The sequence below is a fragment of the Piliocolobus tephrosceles genome, chromosome 4, assembly GCF_002776525.5.
Source record: "Piliocolobus tephrosceles isolate RC106 chromosome 4, ASM277652v3, whole genome shotgun sequence".
In the NCBI taxonomy this organism is placed as follows: Eukaryota; Metazoa; Chordata; class Mammalia; order Primates; family Cercopithecidae; genus Piliocolobus; species Piliocolobus tephrosceles.
The window spans coordinates 1,941,903-1,949,635 of NC_045437.1; the positions used below are offsets into that span (position 1 = coordinate 1,941,903).

Sequence of the window (7,733 nt, forward strand, 5' to 3'; positions counted from 1 at the left end):
GAGGATGCCCCCCAGAGAAGCCCCCCAGAGGACGCCCCCCAGAGAAGCCCCCTAGAGGCCGCCCCCCTGAGGCCGCCCCCCAGAGGCCGCCCCCCAGAGAAGCCCCCCAGAAGACACTCCCCAGAGGACACCCCCCAGAGGACGCCCCCCAGGGGACGCCCCCCAGAGGATGCCGCCCAGAGGACGCCCCCTAGAGGACGCCCCCCAGAGGACGCCCCCCAGAGAAGCCCCCTAGAGAAGCCCCCTAGAGGACGCTCCCCTAGAGGACGCCCCCTAGTCACCCTTTTCAGCAGCTCCCGTGGGTTTCCCTGTGTCTCTTTCAGTCCAGTTTCAGTGCTTTTTGCAGGCACAGCAGCAGCTTCTCAAATTTCAGAGCTTTTAGCCCAAAGAAGTAAGAGGCCAAGCATCCGCTGCTGAAGCCGTCCTTGAGTGCCCTGCATGCATCATCCTTAAAGCCTCAAAATAATTTGAGTCTTGTGTGGTCCAAAGCAAACACGGTCAGGATTTTCTCTATTTATCTTAACTTCTCCACCAGCTCTCAGATCTGATGGTCATTAACATGCACATTTGGAATAATCTGGAGGGCATTTCAGATTGTGGACAGGCTGGCCCCAGGTTTTACCTGGGAGGGCCGTCTGAGGCCAGCAGGAATACTCCACCGGGGCTCAGGCCGTCACCCACAGCCAGAATGGAGAATGCTGTCCTGACGAAAGTCACCGCATCTTCTCATGGGCATGTTGAAAAAAGAAAAAGGACAAGAAAAGAAATGGAATTAACATGATTCCCCATTAAAAAGTTCTGAACTGCTGTAGTTTTAACAGTGTTTGCTTTATACCGTTTTATTACCAATTCCATATTTCCTGAATTGTATCTTGAAATCTCAGCATCAACTCTCTATTACAATCTAGCTTTAAAAATAAACACCCACTTGTAGATATGTATCTATATGTATTTATGCCAGTGTGCACTTATTCTTAATAACTGATTTTTGACATGTCACATCAGCTATTTGGGGAAAACGTCATGTGGAAATCAAAGTGCATTTGGTCTCCGGCAAGGGGTTCGGAAAAGCACGACTTTGCAAAGCCTCTTTCTCCTGCATTTCAGAAGTCATGAGCTGATAAGGGAAACGTGGGCCATGTGTTTGAAATTCATTGACACAGAAGTCATCGGCATACTTGGTAAGAGATAATTTGATGCCCAGAAAGCCTTCTCAACTAGTTTCCATATCTTTAGCTTTTGAAAAAAGAGATAATAACTGAAAACAAAATAATACAGAAACCTCAGAAGATTAAAATGTAGTGGAGACAGCAGACATGCACAATGACCAAACATGTTTAACTCGGTAGAAGTTAGTTCACCAACCCAAAGCAAATTCCTGGCAGCTCCTATCACTGGTTTATGTAACATGGTGAAAACTGTTAAATGTCTTTCAGAGAAAGACTCATTTCGGTGATTACACAAAAGGAATGTTGCATGTTCTTTTTCTTTTGAAGCAGGTAATGTTGTGCAACAAGCAGCATAATATCAAAGTTCTGAGCGTCTTTTTTTCAACAACCCCCTTTGCCTTTTCTCTTAGATTATAGCCCAGAGAAATCCCAAAACGTGAAAATGTGGCCTTCTTTCGAGGTCCACTGTGGCCTCTGCTCATGCTTGGAACGTGAGCAAAGAGCTGGTTTCCTGTTTTTAGTTTGAGAAGTCCTTCACATTTTCTTTTTTTAGTATAGACACAGTCAAATATTTCAAATATTTCATTCATCATTTATATTCTAATGTTTGGCTTGTGTCGGCCATTCTGTAAGGTACAAGTTGACCAACCTTCTCTTGGTGAACAGGTGAAATGTGGGTGGTCCACGGTAGGCACAGTGGATTGGTCCATTGATAAACTCACTAAATGGTCTCTGGTGTTTCTGTCTCCTTGTGATGCAAAACCATGGTCAGTGATGCCAACACTACCTGCGTTAGTGTTTACCTGGCCAGCCTGCCAGCTCTTCCTGGGGAGTAACAGCCTTCGGGGCAGCTCTGCCCAGAGCTGTGGCTCTACTTGGCTATTTCCATGCTCAGAGAAAGCAGAGGGGTGGAGACAGAGGGAAGGGTAGCAAGAAAAAGAGGACTGGAGACCAGCGCCTGGCAATCTCTGAAGGCTGCCCGGTGCTGTTCACCAGGTTGTGAGGGTCAGGCTGGGTTTCACTGGAAGCCCTTCTTGAGATCTGCTCTTCTGTCTGACAATCTGGGGGACAGAAATGCATATTTGGCCAAGTGTGTTGGCTCATGCTTGTAATACCAGCGCTTTGGGAGGCTGAGGCAGGTGGATCACCTGAGGTCAGGAGCTCCAGACTAGCTTGGTACATAGTGAAACCCCATCTCTACTAAAAATGCAAAAAATTAGGCAAGCATGATGATGGGAGACTGTAATCCCAGCTACTTGGGAGGTTGAGGCAGGAGAATTGCTTGAACCTGGGAGGTGGAGGTTGCAGTGAGCTGTGATCATGCCATTGCACTCCAGCCTGGGCAACAGAGTGAGACTCTGTCTCAAAAAAAAAAAAAAAAAAAGAAAGAAAGAAAAAGAATTGTGTATTTGCGCATTTCTTTTCCTGCATAATTTAAAAAGTTAGAATAAAAATTAAATATTTACAAAGGTCAGAGATCCCCTCCCTGGTCTTTGAAAAGACATCTTAGCTTCCCTACATGTATATGAAGGAAAGAGGCCTCATATCAGGAGTGAAGAAATTCACTAACTCTAGAGCATCAGGAATGGTCTAGAAACCAACCTCAGCCTCTCTCAGATCACTGCCTGCCAGGAGGAAAAGCCTAGGTGCTCAGCACCTCAGTGGCCAGTCCTGAACCAAACCCTTGTCGAGGGCTGGCCTCTGCTTGCAGAAAGACGTCTGCACTGTAGACTCCTCCTGCTAGCTCCTCCCAGCACAACCTCGTTTAAATCCAAGGGTACAGGAGCCCCGTAGGATATCAAGATTAATTTATGACATAGCAGTCCCAGCCTCTCTTAACTGTTCTTCCAGTTCTGGGCCTGAGTTAATTTGTATTTTATTTTGTTTTTAAGATTTCTTCCTAAGCATACACACACACACACACACACACACACACACACACGCACACACACACTATACTTTATAGATACCTGTAAGTGCATTTGTACTTAACATTGTAGCATAAACATCTTCTATGTTACTACAAATGTTCTTAAATGTGCTGGAGCATGAGCTTCACTTCACTCCTGTCTAACCCTATTTTACTTAGTGTTTTCTGGCATTAGGAATGTGGGTCCTTTGGCATCTCCCAGCCCCTCTTCCCTGCCCAGCCACCCCAGTCCAGGGACCCACATGCAGTAGGGAGCCCCAGGACCATTCTTCCCAGAAGTTCAGGGAGGCCCAGGGCTTGGGGTTAGCTCCAGGGTAGGATGGACCTTTCCCACCAGCCAGGCTGGACAGGGAACAATTGCCAACTCAATAGCACCAGCCAACCTACTTCATCTCTGCACGCTAGTTTTCATTTTACTTCTTAGGCCGTAACAAGAAAGAGCCATTTATTTTAAATAAAGGAAAATGTCTTCCACAAAATCAAGTTGTGTGTCTTGTCCTTGACACTGGCAAACATAGCTTAGGCCTGAAGCAGCAAACAGAGTTTATGGTGTGATGGTTCTCAAGCATATGCAGCTTTTGTGCATGCACTGAACATGCATCCATTTCCTCTGCCTCCTTCTCCTTCACGCATCCGGAACTGCTGCAAGCAAGCAGTCACATCACACCTCCCAACCACATGCAAAGAACAAAAATTGCAGCTGCCAGAAAAGATTTGGGAAATTTTCAAACTAGGTCTTCAACTGCAGTAAGAGTCACATTTAAGTAAAAGAGCTGCCCATCAGCCCGGCTGAGCTCTGTGCCGGCACTCCACCCCACTGCCCTCCTGCTTTCTCCCCCAAACAGTTTCCAGCTGACCTTTGGTGAACAGAAAATGTTTTATGAGCTTAAGAAACCACAGGGATAGTAATATGCTGGGGCTGCCATAAAATGCCATGGGCTGAGTGCTTAAACAACATAAGTTTATTTCCCCACAGTTCTGGAGGCTGGGAAGTCTGAGATGGAGACTGGTGGGTTTGAGTCCTGGTGAGGGCTCTCTTTCTGGCTTGCAGACAGCCACCTTCTTGCTATGGTCTCACATGGTCTTTGCCTCTCATTGAGGTCTTTGGATCTCAATGTTCTGGAAAAACCCTTTCCTCTGGCAATATGCTTTATACCTCTATCTTTTTAGCGTCCCCCATGCCATTCAAAGAAAGAGCTGAAGCCTGGAGTTCAGAAACAAGTGCTGGGCTGTGTAGACAACCTGGGAAGCCACTGACACACCTGGCCTCAGGGCTCTCAGGAGCAACTTCAGGGGCCTACACAATTCGTCTTCTGAGGTTGTCTCCAAACCCACAGGAACAAGGGAGTTTCTATTCCAGCTCCCCTCAGGCAGCAAGAGGCAAAGCACACAACAGTGTGTGACGGGAGGCAGGCAGTTATTGCAGAAATGGGGTAGGCCCCGATGACAGAAGAGAAGAAACCAAGAGAGGATTCTTCCTGGGGGGCCCAGGTTCAGCAAGTCACACTTCTCCTATGGGGCAAGGCAAGGCAGATGGCGTGGGCCTCCTGCAGCACAGAGATCCTTCTGTCCACTCAGGAGTGGAGTCCAGGCCCTCAGGCAACTGAGGCTAGAGCAGTGAGTTAGGGGACTCAGCAAGACCATGCATGAGTTGCAGATATGGCCACCTGGCACCTTGTAAATGCACGCAAGCCACAGGTCCCCTTGCAGAGCAGAGCACTCAACTGCTTTGCCCAGGACCCCTGGGAAACAGCTCCTAGGTCTGCTGGCGAGATGGCCACCCACCATCTCAAACTCCACCAGGGAGCACTCTATCTGGGGGCAAACCACGTATAATTAACCCAAATGGAACTGCCGTGGTGGTCGCTCCACCCAAGCTGGCAGTCCCCATCAGCAGATCCCAGTCTTTGTTTCAATAAGGGGCACTTATTAGGTTGACTGTAAAATCGTGCGGGACTTCTTTTGCAGCAATGTTAAGGTTGCACAGGAACCAGCGTTCTCCTGTCCTCTGAGTGCTGTCGTCACGCTTCTGTCCTCACCTGGGCCTGGGAATACTTGCACACCTTGCTGAGTCATGTGTACAGGATAACGAGAGCTCCTCCCCTTCGTGCAGATGCAAGGAAAGAGGCTGCGCCCCCTTCATTCGAATGCCTGGCACGTTCTTCATCAACTCCATGGAAATTCTTAAGTGCTCACAGTGAAATGCATTTTGTCAGAAGCCTATGAGGTTTTAAAACTCTGTATGCCTTTTTAATGACTAGCTGAATTCTCACTGATTCGGGAAGCTCACAGAGTGCTATGGACATATTCTAACAACTAGGGCCAAGCATTTTGGAAAAAAAGCATGGACAGCTTACTTTGACCAAATGTTAAAAGAAGGCATGAAGTGAAATGACATTTATTTTACAATAGCGGAAGTCCTCAGGAAATGAAACGTGCTAATATATTTTGGCTCATATGTATCCTTCTGATCACACCCATGTCCAAACGAGCTGTTTCTCAAGCTTAAATGGGAAGAAACAATCTACGAATGTTAAAGAAAATATGTATTCTTTGGACATTATTAAAGCAGGCTTAAAAGACAGATGAACCTCCAGTCAGGCTCAGTGGCCCATGCCTATAATTCTAATACTTTGGGAGGCTAAGGCAGATGGATCACCTGAGGCCAGGAGTTTGAGACTAGCCTGGCCAACATGGTGAAACCCAGTCTCTACTAAAAATACAAAATTTAGCTGTGCGTGGTGGCGCATGCCTGTAATCCCAGCTACTCAGGAGGCTGAGGCAGGAGAATCATTGGAACCCAAGAGGTGGAGGTTGCAGTGAGCCGAGATCACGCCACTGCACTCCAGCCTGGGTGACAGAGTGAGACTCTGTCTCAGAAACAAACAAACAAAAAAGACTGATGAAGCTCCACAGTGATTGTGGTCACTCTGGGAGCGTGTTGTCCATTGCCAGTGGAGAGAGCCTTGCCAGGGTGGAGGAACCATACTGGAGTCTCCCTGGGACCCCACGACCCCTAACACAGGCTTCTGAATGGCACAGTCCTCCCTCTCAGGGCAGTGCAGAGGCCACCAAATTCAGATCCTGGGGGTGTCTTGCAAGACAGTCTTCAATGCAGATTCCTGGGCCCCATTCTAGAGCTACTGAATCAGAATTTTGGGGTGGGGGTGAGTTGAGGACATTTATTTTTAACAAACTATGAAGATGAGACCGACAAGCTGTAAATTTGGAGAGTTACCAACGCACACCACGGGACTGGCTAGTGCAAGATTTTCCATCTCTTTGGAATGCACAGAATGTGTCTTGTTGGAGAGAGAATGGGAAGAGACCAAAAAAGGTTTCCCCAAACTGAATGTGCTCTCACATGACTGGAGCTCTGTGTCTTTGCATGTGGGACCTTTCCAGTTAGAGGAGGTTTATGCCTTTGTGGTGCTGTTTTCCCACTGTAACACAACGTCCCAGTGTCTACGACACACCTCCCTTCTGAGGTCCACAGTGTGAACCCGAAGGAGCCGGCCCCTCAAGATGGGGCCCAAGTGGCTGACCGGCCTAAATTGAAGGTGGAGGCACCTGGCTGTTGGCTGACTGCAGGTCACATGTGTGTTCTGCGTTCCTGGCAGAAAACACATGTTTGTGTCGTCTTGGGAACCTCAGGGTTGCCTGTTCCTGTTCACGGTGCCTGAACTGATGGCGGATGGGAACTCCCACTTCTCCTTCTGATCCTACACAACAGATCTTGGCCTACGTCAGTCTTATCAACCAATGAAATAAAACAAGCCTCCATCCCCTCCCCTCTTTACATAGTGGACTAGGATGCTTGGTCTACGTCAATCTTATCAACCAGTGCAATCCAAACAAGCCTGCATCCCTTACTTATGTAGTGGAACAAAATGGGAGCCTGGGAGGAAACCGTTTCTACAAAACACAGCCTCTCTCTTGGCATCTTTGTTTTGTACCAATGACTGTGTCTCCCCGGCTTGCAAACTGCTCTACTATTTGTAGAAACAAAGTCTCTCACTTAACCTAATATTTTTTTCTTGGTACTTTTCTTAGCAATGGGGATCGTAACTAAAGTGCCATTTGCATCACTGTGATGCTGATGGTCTCTGGTTGCCCAAGGATTAAAATGTAACCGTGATGAATTTCAAGTCAGGAAACACATCACAGTGGAATTCTGTTCCCCTGGATTTCCTTGAAGACATGGACACACCTTCACTCAGGGCACTGATGAGGCTGTTAAAGGAATAAAAGATGGTATCATTATGAGACCTCTGAGGATACAGTTCTGCGAATCCTCCATGCCTTATTCTCTCACAGGAGGGAGTCTCTGCACTTCTACTTCCAGCAGGCCAACATTTCTCCATGTTGCTTGTATCGATCTTATGAGGGACCTGGAGAAATATGTACACATAGATTTTAGCATGAGTCTTGTAGCACCATGTTTAGTGGGGTGTGTTCTCTTACGGAGCATCTGTGCGCTTGGAGTTGGGGTACAGAGGGCTGGCCATTTCACCTGACCCTGGAATGTGGCCCAGAGCTGCTGACAAGGGCCGTCCTTTTGAAATAGGAGATGATATTGTGCTCATCTCCAGCTACATGTGTGTGTGTGAGTGTGTGTCTTTGTGTGTTTCCTG

The 7,733-nt window shown here is 47.6% G+C and overlaps 1 long non-coding RNA gene across 1 annotated transcript; it reads right to left on the bottom strand.

Moving 5' to 3' along the window:
• Window positions 1–477: 477 nt before the first annotated feature.
• On the bottom strand, window positions 478–7,503 carry LOC111546749. Its single transcript, XR_002732905.1, has 2 exons — window positions 7,316–7,503; window positions 478–722 (listed from the first exon to the last, which is right to left on the bottom strand). It is a non-coding gene; the product is annotated as an uncharacterized LOC111546749 (long non-coding RNA).
• Between the last annotated feature and the right edge of the window lie 230 nt (window positions 7,504–7,733).